The sequence below is a fragment of the Triturus cristatus genome, chromosome 5_1 (assembly GCF_964204655.1).
Source record: "Triturus cristatus chromosome 5_1, aTriCri1.1, whole genome shotgun sequence".
In the NCBI taxonomy this organism is placed as follows: Eukaryota; Metazoa; Chordata; class Amphibia; order Caudata; family Salamandridae; genus Triturus; species Triturus cristatus.
The window spans coordinates 718830018-718854554 of record NC_140587.1 but is presented as its reverse complement, the minus strand read 5'-3'; positions in this window follow the sequence as shown (position 1 = coordinate 718854554).

Genomic DNA, 24537 nt, shown 5'->3' with positions numbered 1-24537 from the left:
CAATGCTGCCTGACTTCAAAATGGCCGCCCGGGCCTATTTGCATGGGGCGTCCGAGAGTCCGCCTGACTTTAAGATGGCCGCCGGTTGGGGAGCGTGTGCAGACGTCCCACGTGGTGCCGGGCTCTCGAGTCATTCATTCCGGGGGCAGCGCGCTGCCTGGACGGCCCCTCTCATGGTCTGTTTCATCTATTATTTATTTCCTTTCACTCACGGCTTCACAGGCGGGCGGGCGGAGTCCTCACGTTCACCGCTCCGATCTGGCCGGAGAAACACGCGCGTCGGCGCTTTCACTTTCCTCTTGCCTGTCACGGCGGCAGTCCTCTTTGCTGCAGAGCGCTCGCTCCTTCAGCCGCAGGCTCTTCACACGCTGTCGCGGGCGGCGGCGCTTTCGCTGGTTCCTTGCTACCGGCCCCTCGTTAGCTTACTCGGCGTGCTGGTGTTTTGGGAGAGCATCCAGCTCCATCCCACCCTCGTCGCCAGCTGTCGTGTCTACTCGCTATCAATGACGACAGACACGGAGGGTTCTCTATTCACGTGCTTTATTTCAATCCTTACACCAGCATGTCATTCCCTCAACTGCCGACCTGACCTCCTACTCCGCCTCTTCCTGTCCCCAGAGTCCTCCCTTATCTCCGCCCATCCTGCTCCGCCCATACAACCACTAGACCCCTCATCTCTACACCTGTGCATGTCTGCACGTATGAAAATTCCCTGTGTTTGGACCTAGAGGAATAAACTCATCCATGACTAAAATATTTCAAAATGATTTTCAGCATTTGTATTCATAACGAATTGTATCTCACCCCATGCTAGACACCTTAGCTGCCAGTACCATTTGTAACAATCAGATTCAACAAATATGAGATTCCTAAATCAAGAAATCAAAAAATGCAGAGTAACCTGCTGTAAATTAAGCTCTTGACAAACCTTTATCAAATTGGTAGCACCTATCTAAGATGAAGGAGGTAACCAATATTACAAGAGACGCCTCCACTATTTATAATACTCGTTCTCTTGAGTGTCTCATCCGATATTAGTGAAAGATTCATATAATCTGTGCCCCACACTGGGCACCAATATTACACTATTCAGAGTTTTCCACATTGTGGGGTTTGGATTTCTGACCCCCTGGCACTAAGGACCTAGTCAATGTGCATTTTTGGTTGTTTCGATTTAGCACATTAGATAATATCACAGCACTACATTATCTTTGTTAGTATTAGTGAAACACGCCCATTCTGCCCTGAAAATGTTATTGAGACCTGAAGAAGCAAGTGCTTCCATTATAAGCCTTTAATGATATAGCTGGAGCAACTATATGGTATATTACACCACACATAAGGGAGATTTTAGTACAATGCACATCCTAAACTGAATTATTTGAGGGTGCTCTCAAGTGGGATGGTCATGGAAAAAGAGCCACAGTGAAGAAAAGCAATTGCCTGGGATCACATTTTGGTCAAGCTGGGAAGCCAGGGTTGAAGCCTGGTTTCCTGATTACATATTTTGCAATTCAGCCACTGGGTGGGTATTGCTTTCTTTCTCCCTTCTGCCCTGATGCCAATTTTATGATGGACCAACAGGCAAGTCAATTGTCTTGTGCCTCCTGTACGAGGCCTTGATTGTTACTATAGATTGAACAAAAATGATGGCTTGTTAAACCATATGCAAGAAAGGCTTTTGTACAGTTTTCATTCTGAACTGAATTACCTCCAGGTGCTCTCACATTTGATTGTCATGGAAAGGGAGACCCAGTGAAGAAAAGGAACTGCCCAGGGTCACTCAGTTTGGTCAAGATGGGAATCTGAAAATTAAACCAGGTTCTTTTAGCCCGGGTCCTGCCACTAATTTTTCCCTCATACCCCACAAATGCTTCTGGTCTGTGGTGACCCTCCCACTGACCTCTAAATGAGGTCTAGGTAGCATCTTCATAAATGCATCAGGCAGGAGATGGAGAGACTAAATGGGGCCAAAGGCAGGATTAGCTGTTGTCAGACAGAGGTTCTGTTACAACTTATTATAATAATACATACAGTAACTCAAAGGACTATTTCTCCTTCACCACATTCTATTGGCTGTATAGAGTATCATGCTGCCTTCTATGGATACCTTCCACTACTTCACACCTGAAAAATACGCCAATCAGCACATGCTTAATTGTATATCTCAAACTGGCATTGTATGTTACGTGCTTTGCATAGGACTCATTTCTTCACGGACCGTCAGTGAAGGAGCGAGGGATGGGTGTGATGTGTTCACCTAGAGGGGACTTGTAATGAGGCTGCAGCACCTGCATTTTGTTCCTGTTGTCATCGTCTGATAAGAGTGTCGAGAAGGCGCAGGCAGCATGAGTTACCTTACTCCAAGCATGACTGTACTAGAGCTAGTCCAACAGGAGTATGATGCGATGAAACAATGTAGGGCAGGACCTTCTCCTCTCCAATAGTTTTAGCTGCTGGAAGCACACTCTTAATAGCTTAGAGATTTAGGACCTGATTCACAAGGGCCACCGCATTCATGGCGGAGGCCCCGTAGTCGCGAGGGAGACTCCACACTTGTGGCGAAATCTTGCAATGAGAAGTCTCATGGTGGAGATCCCTCCCCGAATGCAGAGACTCCTCCATGAATATGGGACCTCCGCCACGCGTGCAGAGGCCCTGTGTGGATCAGGCCCTGAGTGTTCAAGCAATACAACTGGATCAATGTAAATACCCAAATTACGTAGTACTTTGGAAAGAGTGAGAGGGGATCCCGTTACATGCTTAGATTGTAGTGGGACATGCATTGCAAACCGAATGCAAACATTTATTTATATTGTTTACAGCAGGAGGCGTATTTGAAAGTTTTTGTTAGTACCCAAGTGTGAACCTGAGTTTAAGAGGCAGCATACATTATGCTTCTTTTTGACACCAAAAAGACTTTCCAGTGTTGCAATGTCAAGGCTCTAACTCAACATCTCTCTCCTCGTTACTGTGCCTGTGACTCTTTTTCTGCTTGATCCTGGCATGTACGTTTATGCTTCTGAATTGTGCAGCTGCCTGGTGCTTGCGCACACACCACAGCAACCCGTGGCTCCCTGTCTCCCTACCCGTAGTGGCCAACCTCCTGCCAGGTGCTCCTGTTGTTTCTATATCTCTGTTTCCTGGCTTAGCTCCTCCACCATTACCCCCACAATCAGCACCAATTCAGCTTTATCATCATCATCATTAACATTACCAGCACTACCATCATTAACACTGCACTATTCTGCCACCATTATCCCTTTCTCTATTATCCTCACACAACCATTACAACTGCCAGCATTACCACTAGCAACATTAACATTAACACTACCACTACTCTAATTACCATTACCACTATTAAATAAATCCACCGCCATTACCATCCGTCCCATCATCATTAGGACACATCTACCATTACGATCTTTAAAAACTATTTTCACCAGCATTACCACCACCACACTACCAGAGCCTCACCACCACCACTAGCATCACCACCAACATTGCCACCAAAACCACCACCTCAACCTTATCATCACAACCATTACCACCACTAGAATACCTACCAGCACAACTATTACCACTGCCAGCATTATCACCACCAGTACCACCAACACCCTTACAGCTACCAACTCTGATACAATTGCATTACCATTAACACCACCATTACCCTCATTCCTACTTTCACTACTACCATTACCACCACCACCATTAGTACTGCCATTACTACCACCATTAACAAGACCATTATCATCACCACATTTCCATCATACCACACTTACCTCCACCACCAATACTACCACAAGTATCATTGTCACCACAATGATCACCAATAGCACCACCATTTCCAACACCATTTCCATTGCTTTCACTACTAGGGGAAGAGGTGGGGCACCGCAGCCAGGGCGACTGACTCCGGAATCTGGGGATCATGGTTCGATCGCCGGCGGCACCATGTGACTCTGGGCAATAGCTTGCTTAATCTTCCCGACGGCCCCCAGTGCCTAGAGACCCTTACGGTGATTGTTCGCGCTTTACAAATGTGGATTATTATTATTATTATTATTACTACCACCATTCCCACCACTATTATTTGACTGGGCTATGGAGTTGTTATGTATCAACACGTCTGCCTGGAAACTGTGAATTGTCAATGTAGTGACAAGCAAGGCCTTAGAATTGTTTTTACTAAAACGTGTACATGGTAGATTCTTACTATGTCTGAGAAGGGGATTTGATTGTATTCACTGAAAAAATCTCTTCCACATAGAACTAAAATAGCAGAAAGGATTTTGTGTCTGAAAGTGGAAAGCTATTTTAGGGTCAGCTTCCCAGGCCTCTGTGGACAACAAAACTGTGAGACTGCCACCTTTTATTTTTATTAATTCGGAAGCAGCCAATCAGTATGACCTAAACACAGGGTCCAATTCTAATTAGTTGAAAAGGCAACCAATCTGATTGGCCATCTTTCAAAAATCAGAAAGGCTATCTGTATTTAAACCAATCTAATTGGCTAGAACCATCAAAATCACAGGTTTATATTTACATGGTGGGTTAGATAGCTTACTTAGCAGCAATGTGATCCACCACAGGATACATTCCGTTATTGTCCACAACTTTCTCTATGCGAATGCAGAAGTGGATCTTGGAACCGGCACTTCAGCTGTGAGTCACTTCCACAACAGACTTATTAACTAGACACAGTGTTTTGGTTATTCTGGCAGTAGGAAACTAGATGAATGAGGACATATGTCCATCACACTCACTTGAGTAATTCTTTAATCCATTTAAGAAGGACTATTTGGGCTCTGTGGAAGTACTTATATTTATTGAAACTCATGTTCATTAAATTATCCTTCTGCTATATGCAGTCCTACCTAAAAGTGAAATTATTCTCACAGGACGTTTTAAAGATACTTTTGCTGTAAAATGAGCTATTTTCATTCAATAAAGATCTTAGCATTGGCTGGAGATTCCTTTTCCAGTGATGCAAATGAATTTTTCCTTAGATTGCCTATCTCCACTCCATTTCAGTATTTGAAGACTTGAGATTAGATAGGATATTAAATTGCACTAAGGTCCATCATGCTTGGGATTTACAATAAAATAAGTACCTTGTGCTTTATGTTTTTTAACTGATTTTCATGATACGGTTACCTTGCAGTTGGTGAACTGTACAAATGACTATGGAGTAACAATATGTCATACACTTTATGTTTAAATATTGTAATTCAGGTTACATGTGTAAAATTGTCTTTTAATGAGTTTGTAGATAGGTTTTGTATATTTATGTACTATGTCATGTTTGATACTGTTTTACAGAAATTTGAGATTAAATGTCGTATATGTTTGAACATGATAGGTTTTTAATGTGTTGCTTCTTTGTAAATTTCAGCCCTGAAGAAGTCCTAGCAGAGTAGGACGAAACGTGCTGGCTGAAGGATTGTTTTGAAAATAAAAGAAATTATAAATCATCGTTTGGATCAAGTGACCTCTTTTGCATTAATTTGACCAAATGGGACTGATATGGACATTTAAGAATTTTTGCATATTTGCAAAGAAGGGTGGTGAGGTTCTGATCTAGTTTTGTGCTGATTGTTTCCTGTTTAAGGTTGTACCCTTGGGCAGGGGGTGCCTTCAGAACCTGAACACAGTTTCAGATAATTGTTGTAAACACTTTTGGTATTACTATCCATACTGGTGCTGTGTTAACGCTCTATACCCAACTGTCCTCTTTGTATGAATATCTCCTTTTTTGGGGGATTTTGCGGCACAGTTGGAGCCAGAGTTAATTGACTGGGATAGAAAAAACAAATTGTGATTGCTATTCAAAATGTTCAAATGTAATGGCAAAAGAGAGGAAATAGCTTTAGGCCTATTCTCAAATATTCAAATAAGTGGGTCAGCTACATCGGAGTCCCGAGCAGGAAAGGGTCTGAAGGTAAATTTCCAGAAATTAGAGAGATTAAAAAAGCAAGAGATGTCCCGTTGGTGGGACAGTATTACCCTCCAAAAATATATAGATAATGGAAAAATACCAAGGGGTTTAAGAATACTTATATTCCCTACGTTTGAAGACCTTGATGAGGACTCATTAAAAGATTGGGAGGAGAACCTTCATGGTGCCTCCAACACCATGATGCGTATCCTCATCAGACACGCGGACAAAAAAAGTGACGAAACTTAGAGTGGACATAGTTAATTTGGAAAGAGAAATTGAATGTTCTGAGCCCAAGGAAGTGATCACAAAAAAACTATGAAATTTATGACAGGGTTATTGAAAGTCATCAAATATACCTCAGAGACAAAAAATTAAGAAAGATTAAGAGGGATGACAACGATTATAAGGAAGGTAGAATTTACACATTTGCGGAAAAAATAGATAATATCAAACCAATGGGTGAAGGTAAAAGATCTAGAGAGGACACCACGGAATCGATATCAGTGAGTAGTAGTTCCATTTCCTCAATTGACAGTAATCTGTCTGGCAATGTTGGGGCTACTTCACTGACATCCCCAAGACGACCTAATTTTTTATTGGAAATGGAGAGATTGAGGCTGGACAACAAAATAATGAAACAAGATCAAAAACAAGAAGGGGAGGAAAAAGGTGGGAAAAAAAAGACAGAAAGAAAGAAAGAAACCCCTGCAGGGATGACAACCCGGTCCAAAACAACATAGTGGGTGGTGTGGATAATACTGCATCTAATCAATTGACTATTGTTAACTTATCTTGTCGTACTTTATCAGAAGTGGAAAGTAATGTATTACAAAAAGGTTTGGGTTTTTGTCCATCACAGTGGGGTGATCCAGTTGATGTTTAGATTGACTTGTTTAAATTTACCCGTCTTCTGAAATGAAAAGATTTCTTTACTTCAAGTGTTCCATTGCTGTACCAAATGTATCACATACTGTCTCTGATCTTCAGAACCTACAAATGGTTCTTGCCCTTCCCGACAATATGCAACTTTCCCTGCAGGATCTTAGGGAGGATCTTAACATCACTGAGGACACTCAAATAAATAGTGGGCTTAAAGCACGATCGAAATTCATGCCCAGTAACACACATGTGAACATAGATCTTTTCAGGGATAGGGTTACTAGGGACATCAACTCGTTAATGGATAACCCGAGCAAACTTGGTAACCATAGACAGAATTTATCAAAATCTGAAAGGATTGCCCTGAATGCACTGATGAAGGATGATTCTATTATCATCAGGGAGGCGGACAAGGGAGGCAATGTGGTGGTCATGAACTCAATTGACTACATGGGTGAAATTGACAGACAACTTGCAGGCCCTGTCTGCTATGAACGGATAGTCACCAATCCCATTGCCCCCCTTACCATTCATATTAAAACAAGGGTACATGATTGGCGTGAAAATTGCCTTTTATCCGAAGAAGAGCACAGCTACCTCACAGTTAGCCATCCTGTGGCCCCTTGCATATATGTTCTTCCTAAGATCCATAAAGGGGGTGCATTCCCACCCGGAAGACCCATCATTTTGGGTATTGATTCATCTAAAGAGCGATTATCACAATATGTAGATGGATTCCTCCAACCCTTTGTAAAACACTTACTGTCCTATATACAGGACACTAGGGATATCCTTCAGAAATTTGAGGGCCTCACTTGGTCGGATGGCCTTATGTTTGTTACATTGGACGTTACCAGTCTTTATACTTGTATTCAGAAGCAATTTAGCAGCATGGCGATACAGTCCATTTTGAAAACTAGAACAGCGGACCATATGGAACATAACAAGATGCTTATGGACATGATTGACATTATTCTCTCGAAGAATTACTTTTTGCATAATGGTTCATGGCATCACCAGCTACAGGGCACTGCGATGGGCTCCAGGTTTGCTCCCTCGTACGCCTGCCTTTTCATGGGCTGGAGGGAGAGGGAGCATGCCTGGGGCAAATATGCCTCTCCATGGATAGACATGATTGTCTTCTGGGGGAGGTATATTGATGATATCATACTACTCTGGAAGGGCTCTGTGACCCAACTAATTGAATTTCACACATTTTTGAATGACAACCCTTACAATGTCCACCTCACAATGCAGCACAGTACTATCGAGATTTAATTCCTTGATGTAAAATTCTATGTGGAGAATGGTAGCATCCATAGCACTATCTTCCATAAACCAACATCATGTAATAGCATTCTACATGCGACAAGCGCACATCCTAATTCTGTGATAGAAATATTCCGTACGGAGAGATGGTGCGGGTTCACCGTAACTGCAGTACTGAGGGTGGATTTGAAAAGAACATCAAGGAAGTTAAAAATAGGTTCAGATCGCGAGGCTATAATGAGAGGATCCTTTCAAAAGCTGACTCTAGGATACAAAATACACCAATAGCCAATGTGTTGATCAAGAAATCCACTGTACAATCTACAAAGGACTCGAATTCTCATTTGGCGCTTATCACACAATACACAAATAATAGCAGTAACATTTTTACTATCCTAAAAAAGCATTGGGGTCTCCTGTATGCTATACCTAACCTCAGAGATCACTTGACCATAAATCCTAGGGTTACCTTCCGTAGGGGTAGAACGCTGAGAAATATGCTATGCCCTAGCTTCCTGAAGAGAACCACTGTAAGCTCATGGTTACCCACGGCCCGGTTGGTTTCTTTAAATGTCATATGTGCAATGTATGTGCCCTAGCTAAGGACAAAATGAAGAGTTTTTCTTATAATACCAATAAGGAATATACCATCAAACACTTCATAAATTGCAATACAAAATATCTTATATACATTTTGGGCTGTGAGTGTAACAAAATGTATGTGGGCAGTACTGTGAGGCCTCTGAAAATACGCATTCAAGAACATATACGTGCACTTAAACATAATGATCTTAGGTATCCAATGACATATCACATGGGAAAACAACATGAGGGTCTCTGCAAAGTGTGGTTCCATGGGATTGACCACGTCCCGGTGCCAGCACGGGGTGGGAACAGTGAATTGGCATTAAGACGTAGTGAAGCCAGTTGGATTTGTCGTCTGAGATGCATTGAAATGGGACATAACACTGGCGATGAGATGCATTATCATCTATAACACTCTAATACGAAGGGCTCTTCGTATGGCATTATCTTTTAGGACTGAAATTCTGTTTATGGTATGATTAGGACTCAGCTAAATAATTTCAAGGGGATATATGCTGTAGAGGTATCTAAGGTAATGTCAAATGCTCAATCCTCAAAAAATGTTCGCATTGATCATCATTGGAAATGGAAAGGCATTTACAATTGCGTGAGTGTATTAAATAGAATTGTAAATGTCTACATTGAAGGGCTCCTCTAATTTGACACATGATTTCTATATCTGACGAAATAGGCATATATGTTTCTCTCTTTCCGTTTTTGATAGTATGTCTCTTCTGTACTCCAAATTTAAGAGTCATATAATGTTGCCTTATTCTTTTCCTTTCCCTCTCTCCTTTTTGCTCTCACATTATGATCATGTTTGTACATATACAAGTATTTCGGTTTTTAATTTTCCATTTCTTGGATCTTTTTCACTTTTATGGGATTATACACCTAATGACCCGGGTTTTTATTTAATTTAAATAATTTGGACAAAATAGGTTGGGGCGCCTTTTGAATTCGTTTTTACATTTGTCGTACATGCAATATGGCTGCCGAGATGCTAATATGATTAACGAACTAGATGACAGCCCTCTGTGATTGACGAGACTTTGTTGACCCTCCTGAGGTACCTCCATATTGCGATCCTCACATTTAAAGAAACATCATTTAATATACTTAATCATAGGATCTCATAGCGGAGAGCCCATTGTCCGGAATATTGGATGTGCATATTTCCACGCTGTGAGGTGAATACGCATTTTTCTTTAATATTGTGGCGTAATTTAAAGTAAATAAATTAATGTAATATGCAAATCGATATAAATATAGAAAGATAAAGGTTCCGCTTTGCTAACTATTTTTTGATCAGGATGCACACGGTATTAGTTTTGTGAGCACCATAACGCACAAGGATACTATTCCAAGATGGCGCCCAGACGAAGGAAAACGGGGTTATAGTTGACATGAGGAGTTTATGACGTCACCGCGCCTATACTTTCTGCGGTTTGCATTTAAATGGTAGTGCGGAATGGAGTTTAAGCTGCTACCGATTCTTGTTATTCCGGGCGACGTTGCGGGGTGCATTTTCACAGGTGAGCCGTGCTTGGGAGATTTTTTACATTGCGCTACAAGTGAGGGAAGTTGGTTCATCTGTGTACGCTAATATATGGGGTTGAATGCCCCGTTAGCGCGGCTTTGGCTGTATTGCTTTTTACGCTGCTCTGGGACACTGTGTTTTGTTGTCAGTGCGAATGGGGAGTGCCACTTCTTGGGAAACATGCAACACTTCCAGCGTGTTAGTTCAGTGCTTTGGTTTACCAATACGAATAATCTTTAGGAAATACTTGTCGTCTTTTATTGCACAGATGTGGCGCTGCACTAATGGGGTGTGTACCATACGTTCTGTTATAACGTGCACAAGCTATCCATGTGTAAGGGAACATCATGGGACATATCAGGTAACTGCCTTTCTCAATGTGCTATAAGCACCCTCATTTACTGGTACTCCTGGCCTGTTCTCAACTCAGCCAGTTAGCATGCGTATACTACCCACTTAGGATTAGCATTATTGCCAGTGTCTTATGCAGTCTTCGGGCACCACACCTATTGTTAACCAACTTATTGGCACACAGGATGATGGTGATATGGTTACCGTATACATGCGCCACTTACGTCGCCAGACACTGGTATGCTATACTATAATGCCATGATGTTACTGAGTATTACTTTCAGGTAATCATGGTTATGATTATTTACATATGAATATATGGTAATTTACAGATTGTCGGTACACATTTCTGTAGCCATTGGGCTTACCTGGCCATGCTTTCATAGTTATTTCTTGTCTTTGTAGGACTCTCTCTTTGTGGGGTGGGGAATACCCACTTACACGTTCACTAAGAGACTACGTTGATACGTTTTACACTTTCTGCTGTCTGCGTCTCGCTATTATATCGGATCAACCTTTGGGACTGGAAAAAAGCCACCCATCTTAATTGATATTTCCATTAGGGACTATTCCAATTATGGTGGAAAGTGAAATAGATGAGGTAGGCCATATGGGACTTGCTTTTATTATCATTTCTATAAGCTACTTAATGTGAATCATAGAGTAGGTATTTGACCCTGCCAATTTGGTTCTTATTACAGAACCATCAGTTATTTGGAGACTATTGGCTACTTTATACCGGACGGTCGCTCCTATTCTGAAGTTTCTCATACAGATAATATATTTGGTATGTAACTTGTTGATCTGTTAAGCATGTTTTTTTTTTGTTTAACTGCATGGACATATTGGATAAACACACATTCAGTGAAATAAGATTACTTGGGCCTTCCTTCCGTACACTCCTTCTTGCTCGTGTTTATGTGTGCTCCTTCCTTTCTCTATTGGTGAGGGTGACCGGTTTTTTCCTTTTCTCTTTTCGTCATCGATGAGGGTCACCTGCAACCCTATTTCTTGCATACACTCTTTAACCTGTTCATAGTTGTGAGAAGACCCTTCTTCCTTGAGATTTGATAGGATATTAAATTGCACTAAGGTCCATCATGCTTGGGATTTACAATAAAATAAGTACCTTGTGCTTTATGTTTTTGAACTGATTTTCATGAGACGGTTACCTTGGAGTTGGTGAACTGTACAAATGACTATGGAGTAACAATATGTCATACACTTTATGTTTAAATATTGTAATTCAGATTACATGTGTAAAATTGTCTTTTAATGAGTTTATAGATAGGTTTTGTATATTTATTTAATATGTCATGTATGATACTGATTTCTAGTCTATAGTTCAGTTATCCAAATTCTGGTCCTCATTGGATGACTTTTAGAACCTTTTATATCCAACCCCTCTCGGCACTTAGCAAGAGGCATCAGTTGGCCAGGAGAGTGGTACAAACCTGGCAGGGGACAAATTGAGAAATATAACCTATACAAGCTGATTGGGCCTAGTTACGGTACATCCCTCACTTGGGAATATTTCTGACTATCAGGGAATAGAGTAAATAGAATTTTCTCCAGAGTAAGATTTTGCATCTGACCACAAAAAGAGGCAAACTAATTATCAACTCTTTTGCCATCTTTTCATCACACAAAATCGCACAATAATGTTTTTCCCACTTTCCAAGTGTAAGATGGGACTTGGTGTGAAGCAACATGATTTTGTTGCATTAGATATAACAACATAACACGCCTGAATAATTTCCCTCCTTTTTACATAAATGTTTATGAACAATAGATACGCTGTTTTCGTTTCTTTCATCATTGCCTTAGTGGGCTTGGGGAAAATGGCGGCCGTTGGTTAGCGGCGGTCGGAGGCTCTCTCTCTGCCGAGGCACAAAAAGAGTGTAAAATAATGGATGGATGCGCCCACCTATTGGATGTTTTCGTTTTCTGAAGGGCTATGGACGGTGTGAATGGTTCCTGGTCCGCCGGACCGTGTGAAGTCCTTCGGTGAGGGCTGTGGGCTGTGTTTGTCGGCATCCGGCATCTAGAAGGCATTTGGCGGTGGTGCACTTCGTGAGTAGACGCAGGCAGGGCGTGTCGAACGCGACGGGAGGAGCTCTCGCATACCGGTGAGGCGCCGAGGCGCTGCTTGATTATTGTGCTGGATCGTCAGTGCGGGACTGATTGAAGGAAAGGGCTTGGTAGGTGTTTCTTTTCTTTTTTTGTCACGGACTGTTTTCGGGCGCAGGACCGTTAAGTCAGGAATTTGGTTGGACAACTGCATTTGCGATTCTCTTTTCGTATCGGGCACCACTGAGATAGACCCCCACCAACTGGTTGTACTTTCTGTTCATGTTTTTTCTTGCTCTGGGTCCTGTGAGGTGGATTACTGCTAGGGCTCCTTCATATATTCTGCTCCCTTCATGTACTCTGCTCCCTTCTTGTATTCTGCTACCCCTGTACGATAGTTAGTGGATAAGTTTGAGGGCCGGCATATCTTCCAGCCAGAGCACACTGTATTTACATTCCTGGATGATTCGGGTAGTCCCCGGATTTAAAGGACTGGTTTTCTTAGGAGCCCCCTCGAGTCTCCTGTACGCCCGGTGGGAAGGTGAGGTGCCGGGTTTTCTAGGCTCAGCACCATATGTTTAGTTTTATACATTTATAAAGCGCATGGTTACACCGTATCGGTGTGTCCCCGCGCTGTGACACAGGAGAAGAAATTACAGGGGAGGGGAGCGCTCGCTATGAGTCTATGAGAAAGCCGCCCGGTTGAATAGCCATGTTTTGAGCTTTTTGCGGAAAAGTGTTTCGGAGGTCTCTGTTCTTAAGTTTATTGGCAGCGTATTCCAGGTTTTTGCAGCTAGATATCTGAAGGAGCGGGCTCCTAATCTGGCTTTATATATCCTGGGTACTTTAGCCAAGGCCATGCCAGAGGATCGCAAAGTCCGCCCCGGTTTGTATTCCATTAGTAGAGAATGCAGATATTTGGGGCCGGACTTCATAAAGATGCGATGGCTGTAGCATAAAGCCTTAAAAAAGACCCTTTTCCCCACTGGCAACCAGTGAAGTTTTTCCAGGGCCTTTTCTGAATTTGCTCTTCTGGGTAAGCCAAGTACTAGACGGGCAGCGGCATTTTGTGCCCTCTGAAGTTTAGCTATTCCTCCCTTCGTGGTACCAAGATATAGGACATTGCCGTAGTCCAGTTGAGATGTTATTGTGGCATGGACAATGGTTTTTCTGGCATTGGAAGGTAGGAGATTGAGAATTTTTCTCAGAATCTTAATAGCTCCATAGCATTTGCCTGCAACCCTATGTATTTGGTTGATAAAGCTCAACTCAGAGTCAAAGTAAAATCCGAGATTTTTTACTTCAGTTTTAGGGTTGGGTGGTTGACCCAGGGAAGTTGGCCACCAAGCTGATGACCAAATGGTTGGTTGTCTACCCACAATCATAACCTCCGTTTTGCTCCCATTTAGTTTAAGGCAGTGGTTAGACATCCACTCCGCCACCTCTGATAGACATTTAGAGAAGCGAGTAGCTGCTTGTTCCTCCTTTTGTGACAGAAGGACTATTAGCTGTGTATCATCAGCATATGAGACAATTGATACATTATGTTGTTCTACATGCTCAGCCAGGGGGCTTACATATAGATTAAAGAGGGTGGGACTCAATATCGAGCCTTGAGGAACCCCCTGTTCAAGGGGCATACTCTTTGATATGTGAGATTTCTGAGCCACTCTAAAGCTGCGTTCAGAGAGAAATGACCTCAGCCAATGCAGGGCCTTATCCCTAATGCCGCATGTTTCCAGTCTTTGTAGGAGCAGCTGATGTGATACCGTGTCAAATGCCGCACTGAGATCAAGAAGGATCAGTGCAGCAGTGTCCCCTTCATCGGCATGTTTCCTCAGCGCTTCCGTGGCATAGAGTAGTGCCGATTCAGTTGAGTGAGCGCTTCTGAAGCCTGATTGAGAAAGGTGAAGTAAATTGTATTTATTTATATGATCAGTAAGTTGTTTATTCGTAATTTTCTCCGCAATCTTAGCTACAAAAGGCAGTAGGGAGATTGGGCGTAGATTTTCAAGTATTGTATGTTTTATTCGAGGGTTCTTTTTCAAAGGTTTAACAATGGCCTGTTTCCATTTCGTAGGGACTAGACCTTCTTGGAACGAGCGAGAGATGATGTCTAAAATATCTTTGATGTCTTTGATGTCTTTAATATCATTAAAATAGAGGTGGCGATCAGGGGGAAACGACACCGCGGGGGCGCTGGCTGGAAGCGGCAGAGAGGATCTCATGTGGGAGACGTGCTGCAGCCGAAATTGTATTCAGGAGTGACGGTAATCGGGTGACTGCCTATACTTTATTACGCTGGGTTACCAGGTCAGGAGTAATACCCACAAAAAGTTTACTAAATTATCCACCCCATAAAATAAACAAATAAAATAAAATAAAACAAATCAAAAGTATAAAATGTCAATTGATTGAGGGTGTGGGAAGCAATCTGTTAGACCCAAAGAAAACAGTTTTAATGCTTGGTCTCCAAGGAAGGGGTGCGATTGGGGGCCCAAACTGAATGTTGAGCGTGGTGGAGCCGAGGAGGAAAGACAGGAAGAACTAGGAACAGGACTTAACAAACTAAATAGATACACCCTCAGAAGTATGGATATCTGGGGCCAAAACCAGTTACCCCCTGAGATGGATAATAGAGACCTGGTGTCAACATCCAGAACATCCAGAACTAAGATTTCAAAACCTACTCAAAACTTAGTCACGTTTCAGAATAAAGAGGCTCCCCGGGAAAGACTCCTATCGGTAAAAAACAAAAGAAACAGTTGAAGGCAAGCTTAGGTAGTTCCTGTGTTACTCCTTCACTTAGATCATATTTTAAAGTCCAAGATACACTGCCTATAACTAACACGTCAATGGATTCCATAGAGCCTATAGGGCTAAAGAACAGATTTGATCCTCTAGCTCTTTTAACTGATGTTGGTGCTAGCGGTAGTGCCTCTACACTTCCCCCCTCTAAAGAAAAAGACAATATGGAGACTCTATCTACTAGAGAAGCGATCCTGGTCAACAGCTTTGGTAGTATACAAACAAATCCTCCACGAGGCAATTGAATTGTAGCAGACGAGCCGGAACCAAGGGGATCCCAATATCAACAAGCTGCACGGGAGCTCACCCCGTCGCAGAGGACTTGTTAACGACTCTCTTAAAAGAAGTAAGAGGCAAATTTGCTATCTCCGAATGTAACCAACTGAAAATACAAATGGCTTGCGAGCCTCTAGAGGCTAAAATGAATGAGATATCTGAAAGAGTAGGGGAAGTGGAGTCAGCCATGGAGGAACTCAAAAAGCAAGTAGATGAAAATATATGGGATATTCAAACAATAAAGAGAGGCGACCACATTTTGCTGGAAAAGATGGAAAGTTTGGAAAATAGTACACGGAGAAACAACATCAGGCTTTTGAATATTCCTGAAGATACGGAGTGTGGGGACATTAGAACCTTTATAATCAACCTGCTTGCAGAATTACACCCTGAAATCGAGAAGCAAATCCTGAAAGGACATATAAAGAGTTCATCGGGACCCATTTTATAAAAGACCAGGGAAAAAAATCCAAGAAGGATTTTAGTGAACTTTAAAACCTATGTACTCAAAGAGAAAATCTTGGCAGCCGGGTTAAAAGCAGGGATGTACAAGAGAGCAGACTGGTCATTCCGTATAAGGTCAGATATCTCCCATATAACTCAGGACAAACAGTGGGAGTTAGGGAAATCAATGCAGGAACTGAGAAACTTGGGTGCCACAGCAAATCTATGCTTTCCTGCCTCTCTCAAAGTTATGTGGAACAATAAAATGTTTAACTTTAGGGATCCGGAAGAGGCAAATTCATTAATTGAGAAAATAAAGAGCACATCCAAATGAACAGATTTACGTGTTTAGTGCCAGACCAGAGGGAGAGCCAAAAATTAGAGGTATCCAATCTTAACTCTTCCAGAAGTTAGGGAGGGTTCCCCAGTTTCACATATAAAATGGAAAAATCAAAATATCATGCACAGGGTGGGGGAGCAAGTGGGAAAAAAGAAAAAAAAGTCCTCATTTATTCTTTTATTGTCAAGGGTGGTACTTGGGGGCCTCTGACAAAATACAAATGACCCGGGCCAGCCCTTATGAATAAGGGAAAAATAATTAAAATACGAACCATGTTTTGGAATGTCAACGGGTGAAGTGTTCCCTCTAGAAGGAAAAAGAATACTAGAATATTTAAAATTGTCGGAGTGTAATGTTATTTTGGTTCAAGAATCGCACTTACTTAAAGAGGAGTGGGAGGGGGTTGTAAAACAGCAAAAGTGGATTGAACACTGTGTCTGCACAACACAATCTTGTACAGTAAAAAGAGTCGCCATCTTAATTAAAAAATCAGCCCAGGCTATGTTAGGGGAATGTACGGTAGATCCTCGGGGGAGGTGGGTCATTGCCAGAGTTAAGATAAATGATTTGTAGACATCCTTTGTAAGTTACTATGGGCTAAACCTAGATGACCCTGCCACCCTATTATATCTACTTCACCACCTAGTAAATATAAACGAGCACATTATAATAGGGGGGGACTTCAATATGGTCCTTGACCCAAATCAAGACTCTACATCAACAAGAGTAGGTTCTAATACTCAAAAAATGAGAATGGCCTTGAGACAATTAATGTCAGATATCGGGCTTGTAGATATCTGGAGAGAGAAGCCCAAGGAACACAAGACATTTGGTGGTAAGTTCACCTTTTACAACAAAAAGTGTGGACATCGCTCCAGAATTGATTTCTTCTTAATCGACATTGCCATAAGCAGAAACATCAATTCAGTTAGACATGTCCCGGAACACCTTTCTGATCATTCGGCAGTTGTATTAGAACAGGAAGCGGGAGTAAGTTCTCCCCCGCGGAGATGGACAATTAACCGAGTATTACTACAAGATGGTGAAGTAATTGAAACGTTGAAGGGGGAGACAAAGGAATTTTTTGAAAATAATGTAAACTCAGCATCCCCCCAAATAATTTGGGACACATATAAAGCCTACTTAAGAGGCTCTTTAACCGCAATATCGTTCTTCCAGGCAAAAAAGGTGAGAGGGGCAATCCAAAAAATTGGAAGCGGATATTCAGAAGCTGCAGGAACAGCTAGAACAAGATCACGGGAATTCTAACTTTCTTAGAGAAATAAATATTGCAAAACATAAACTCGCAGACTTTTTAGAAATTTGAATTAAAAAAAAGTAGGACGCCAGTAAATTATCACATCATGAGTATGGTGAGGGTTGCAGTAAACTCTTGACTTGGAAAATCAAGGTCAACCAAACAAGAAACTGGATTAGGGACCTCCGATGCTTGAGCACTGGTAACATCATCTCGGACAATTCCGAAATAGAAGAGGCCTTTGTCCAGTTCTTTCAGAGTTTATACACTGATGAGACTCCTCTTGAGGAAGCTAGAATGGAGGAATTTCTGTCAGGTATAGTTCTTCCCTCCCTACATCGAGATGAAAAAGAGCAATTAAACCTCCCCATATCTAAAGAAGAGATAATTCAATCAATCAGCTCTCTAACAAGGGGGAAAGCGGCCGGTCCAGATTCAATCCCTAATGAAGTTTATATCAGTCTAAGAGACGAACTTGTTCCTTTCCTCCTTCAACTTTTTAATTCCTGCTTTATTGAAGGTCTGAGCCCCCCGGCCTCATGGGATGAGGCCACGATAACAATATTATTAAAACCAGATAAAAATCCTAGACTCTGTGAGTCTTATAGACCCATTTCACTTTTAAACTGCGATCACAAGATTTATTCCCAGATAATCACCAGACGCATGAATAAAGTAATGTGCAGCCTAATCCACCCAGACCAAAAAGAGTATATGAAAGGGAGGCAACTCAGTGAATTGACGTATGATCCAATTGTGGCGATAGACATGGCACAGACCCATAAAATCCCTTTGGCAGCAATGACATTTGATGCTACCAAAGCTTTTGATCGGGTCAACTGGGCTTTCCTGTTTAAAGTAATTCAACATCTTGACTTAGGCGAAAATCTATTGTTGGCAATCAAAGCCATTTATAAGAATACTACTGCTAAAATTCTTATTAATGGGAAACTAACCAGGTCAATACAAATAGGCAGGGGCACCAGGCAGGGGTGTCCCCTGTCCCCTTTACTTTTTAACATCTACATTGAGCCCCTAGCATGTATTTTGAGAGAGTGCCAAAATATCATCCCTTTCGGCTGTAACGGTTGGGTAAACAAGAATTGGGCTATATGCAGACGATCTCATAATTTATACCAGCGATCTAGAAAGATCGCTTCCAGAGATATGGTCCAAATTAGAGAATTTTGGCAAGGTTTCTGGGTATAGTATTAACCAACAAAAAACTGAATTAACGAAATGGAATACCAACTATAGGACTACGTATACAAAGAAAGAAATCAGATATCTGGGCATCCAAATAGTCCATAATATTGAAAAAATAGCAATGGTTAACTTTGAAAAAGTCACTAAAAAAGTCAGATCACAGTTGCGATCATGGGGGGGCTCTCACTTTCACTATTAGGTAAATCAAATCTACTGAAAATGTTGATCCTGCCAAAGTACACCTTTCTGTTTAACTCTATTCCCCTAGATTTGGCAAAAGTGTGGTTTAAAAAGGTGCAGGGCCTTTTTTCAAATTTTATTTGGGGGAATAAAAATCCCAGAATCTCCCTAAAAAAACTTAGAAAGAAAAAAGCTTACGGCGGCATACCAATCCCCGACCTATTCTTATACTTTTGCGCTTTCCATTTAAAAAACCTTCGACAACTATTATTGGAAAGCAAATTCTTTTCTCCACTCTATAAGGCTCTCACAGCAGAGTTTTCCCCACAAGTGGGGTGTTTTCTACTAAAATGTGGGCACCCAAAATACTTTAAGAAGGTCAAATTAAAGATGCTTGTTTCTGCTATAAAGCTTTGGTACCACGTTAGATGTCTTTTAAAGATTCCATACTACAACGAGGCAGCTCCCGGTTGGGACTCCCTTGGAACACCCTTATGTCTGGAAGACGTCCTTGCAACCCCCCTTCGTACGTGTGGTATCACTACCTGGGGACAACTGATTTTTGAAGCAAAACTGATTTCCTAGCCCCATCTTCGGCGGTGTGTGAGGACTCCGTTTCGAAGTTTAAATATTATCAGTTGAGTAGTAGGGCAAGATCTGTGGGCAAAGAGTTACAAGGGAATTCGGGACTGGCATCAAAAATTTGCACCTATAAAACAAAGCCTAAAGATGTAGCAGAGTGGTACCGGCTATTAGCCCAAAACAGAGAAGATATGCAGGTCGCATTCAATGAGACTTGGAAGAAGGACCTGCCGGACGAAGACCTCGATATAATTAGGCAAGTATCTATGTCTTTTTTATGGTCATATGTGAATGCTGCACCCTTAAAAAAAATCACATCTTCACAGTACATAAAGCCTACGGGACACCCCAGAAGTTATCGAAAATGGGATGTCAAGAAATCAAGAAATGCCCAAAATGTGGAGAAGAAAAAACAAATGAGGTGCATATGTTTTAGAGTTGCCCGGTAATACATTCGTTTTGGCAGAAAATAGGTAAGACCATTTCAAACATTATGGGCTTGGAAATAAAATTAACAACGGTGGCTATAATATTTGGGATTCTGCCAAGGGATCTAACTGGGGTTTTTTTAACAAAAAAACACAGAGCATTGTTTTTCACTCTAATACTTCTGGCACGAAGAGAATTGTGCATTAAATGGATTTTAGCATGTCCTCCGACTGAAGATGAATGGATACATTCTATCCAAAGGGTAGCAAAATTAGACCAAGCTGGTACAAAGCGAAAGAAAACTATTATTTGGGTGGAGAGGAGTCCTGGGACTTAGTTTGAAATTTCCTGGTGAGGCGTCTTACACTAGTTAAGGTATGATAAAATTCTGAATTAGAGATACATGGTTTTCCATTACACGTATTTTGGGTTTGTGGGGGGGGCACGGGTGTAGATTATTTAGTGTTGTCTGGTCCAATGATTACAAAATATGCTGTAAATAGACCCCAAGGATTGGGGATACTAGTGGCGTAAGCACCTTTCAAGAATCAAGATCGGGGTTGGCCCTCTCACAACAAAGCCGAAGGGAAGCTCTTCCGGAGTCTTAGGACATTCCATCTCTCAGTAAGGAGTGACTGGAAGCCCCCATTAGACACCCGGCTACCTGTGATAGGCGGAAAACTTCCATCCTTGAATTTAAAGCATATTTAAAGATATATGAGGACCTATAATAAACAAAACAAAAAAAAATCATTGCCTTAGTGCAAGAATCTGTATGTAACATGAACTGCAAGAAAAATTGAGCAAAATGAATTTGCTATGTTTTTGCACCAATGCAAAGCTTGTCTAGCAGAGCTTGTTGGTCTCCAAAATCATTCTCCTTTTTTTGTTTGGTCAGCCTTTTGTTGATGCAAATGAATAGGGAGTAAAACAACTTTCCTACTCCCACATTGGGGTGTGGAAAACCTGAATTGAATTTATTACAATAAAATAAAAACATAATGCAGAAGAGCTCAACGTGTTTTTTCGAAGTGTAGTCGCTCATTTGCGGAGGCAAATTATTCTTTAATAATTAAGACAATAAATACACTTAATTGTGTTAATCTTGTTAGTCTGCCAAAAAGATTTGATGTGACATGTTCAGAAGGACAGAGGCAAGCTCCATCCAAGTAAAGGTGTAGCCCAACCCTCAACTGCTCAGAGCAAATTATTCATTGAAGAATCCGCCCAAGGAAGCTGCAGAACAGGTTTTACTCTCTCCTCACAGGCATTGAATGAAGAATAAGAAAAACTGGGCCCTATGTCAACTCTTAGGATTAGAGGGAAACAGAACAATTTAGGGATTCGCTGCATGTTTCAAACATGTTCGGAAAACGAAGGAGTGAAACAAATTGTAGAAGTTCACATGGGTAAAAAATAACTCTTAGTTGCAGAGTTTTTCCAATTCATGAAAGCAGATATGGGCATGAAGCCAGAACGCACAGTTTAAAAAAAAACAAGAACTCTTGCAAAAGATCAGCCCAGATAGCGTGCAAAATATCAGGGACATGTTCAAAATGCATTACGTTTTAAACCTGGGTGTAGAGAAAGGAAGTGTGTGTTCGCCAGCGCGTGCATTTTCATTAATAAATCTGAAACTCTGAGGTAGCTCCTTATCTCAGAATCCTTTGCTTTCATTTGATAAGAATGTCACTCGGTCTCCATGGCTATCCTTTGGCAATGTGAAAAAGATTTGCTTCTAAGGGTGGCTCCTCTACTAAGGCGGAGAAGTTTTGCCCCATCGCTCTAAGAACACAGCAAAGTTAAAGTTAAAATAAAATGATGATAACATAACGTTATTACCATTTTATTTTTAGTCTGGCTGTAAGCTCCATGTTAGGGCGGGGCAGGGCTGGTATAGCGTGACGTAGAGGGAGGAGGAGTGGTTGCTGCACCATAAGTGCGCATGACGGTTTGGCCAGCTATCTTGGGCCGGCCAAACTGTCATGCTCACTTTGCAAGTTCTACACCGACTGTATTGGACAGCCTGGGTGGAGAACATGCACTCAGACCAATCACAACAGTGCCGTAAGGCAGCATAGTGATTGGTTAGGGGAGTCTGAGAGCCTGGGTGCTTCCGCGAGGCTGAATACAGCAGGACAGAAGAGAGACGGCGGCTGGCGACCTGCAGGTAAGTCTTCTTTTAAATTTTTTTCTAACCCCCAAACCCCACCACAGTCCCCTACTAGCCACCACTGTTTGCTTCTAAATACACGTGTGAGTTTAAGAAAAGTAACAGCTGGTTGTAAAGTCTGACAAGAACTATGTTCAGCAGACTACGGAGCTTTGAAATGGTTACTATCTAAACACATGTTAGCTTAATGCAGTCCTGCTGCAAATGGAGACAAGTAGGTCAGACATATATGTAGAAACTGTGAAAACTAGCTCCTCCAACTGTGGGAAGTGATTCCACCATCAAAATCAGTCAAGTGAATGCCTGGTTACTTACTGATAATTTCCATTACTCCGAGTCCATGTCTCCCTCGTCAAGTTCTTACATATGAGTTTATCTCCATTCATGCTGAACATAATTACCAAACTTGACTTTTCCTTTCCAATCCAAATTGCCCCCATCCTAAAGGAGTACAAATACATCACTTCCTGGGAAGAACTTTCTGAAATATTTAAACCTAGAAAGAAATCAGTTGTACAACCTGGAGAGGTTGGTGTGACGAGGAAGACATGGACTTGGAGTAATGAAAACTAACGGGCATTACCTGCTCGTCCATCTCCCTTTCACGGTCCTTACATATGAGTACCTACCCAAGCCAAGAAACGTATTTTGAAACAAAATACATCATGAGTATAGCAAAAACAATTAAAAGGTTCCAGAACAGAACATTAAGAAACATATAAAAGGCATGAGCACATAACAATCAGCCTCTTTTAAATGTGGTATAGAGTAGGATAAGTCCAATAAACTTTAAAGAGTCCAGAGAAATTCTTTAAACCATCACGAAGCGAAGAAAAGGATGAACGATGAATGAACTGTTCCGGAGATCAAAATCATATAGTTATGAGAGGTTATCTGAAAAAAAGAGAAAGATATAAGTAGTCCAAGATGGATAAACGCAAAAGAGGAGGCAAACAATGTGATTAAGCACATGTAAGAGAGAAAACAAGCAAGCATTTATAAAAAACATCCAGTAATCATAAAATATGCAATAGATAAGGTACATCAGAGATTGTTATAACAATATATGTACTGTATGCCGAATCAACCACCCAAGGGAAAGGGTGGGAGGGATAAGGTTAGCCTCTGTGTCTTTAATGAAATCCAGATTCTCTAGTCATGGTAATAGGAGAATCGCAATTTCATTACAAGACCGGAGGCTACCATTATGCATGTTGGTAGCTTTGTAAGACAACATCAGACATATGAGCTATTGGTTTACAACAATGCTGAGCAAAAGTCCTAGAATTAGACCAATCAGCAGCTTTAAGAATATCATCCAACTTACCACCGGACCAGAAGGATTTACTGGCCATAGCACCTCTGATAGAATGCGGTTTGAATATGTTCAGATCGATACCTGCTAAATTCATAACAATTTTAACCCATCTAGCAATAGAAGCAGAGGTAATACTTTTGTGAGGTTTAACGAAGGAGATAAGTAACTGATTCACACCGGAAGGGCAAAGAGCATTCATTCTGCAGTCATATTCTTTCATACAGTCTACAACAGAAAGTTTTTTGCATAGATCAAAACGTGGGTAGAAATTAGAGTCAGACATGGTCTTGGTTCTTCTATACAACTCGAAACTGACTCCAAACATATTATAGGATCTATTTGAAATATCAAGAGCTTTAACATTAGAGACCCTACGGCAAGATACTAAGCAAAGTAGTGTAGCAAGCTTGATGGAAAGATTCTTTCTATTTAAAAGGGTATTCTCAGGCCAGCTAGAGAAAAGGTCAAGAATTAGTTTGACGTCCCAGAGAGATTGATATCTTGGTTTAGGAGGTCTCCTAAGTCTAATACTTTTAAGGACTCTACAAATAATGGCATTTTTACCTACCATTTTACCATTGACCAGAGCATGACCTGCGGAAATAGCCGATCTATAACAATTGATAGATCTATAACTAAGACCCCTTTCGAATTGTTCCACAAGGAAATGAACTATGTCAACGATAGGTGCTTCCACGGAATCCAGGTTCCTTTCCAAGCACCAACGTAACCAAACCTTCCAAATGTTGTTATACCAGTAGTGTGTGCCAGGGGCCCAAGACTCTCCGAGGAGAGTTGAAGTTGTCGACGAAAGTCCTGGAGATCATTGGATCTCCTGACACTCTCCAGGCAAGAAGCTTCAAATTCCCTGATTGAACTAGAGGGTGA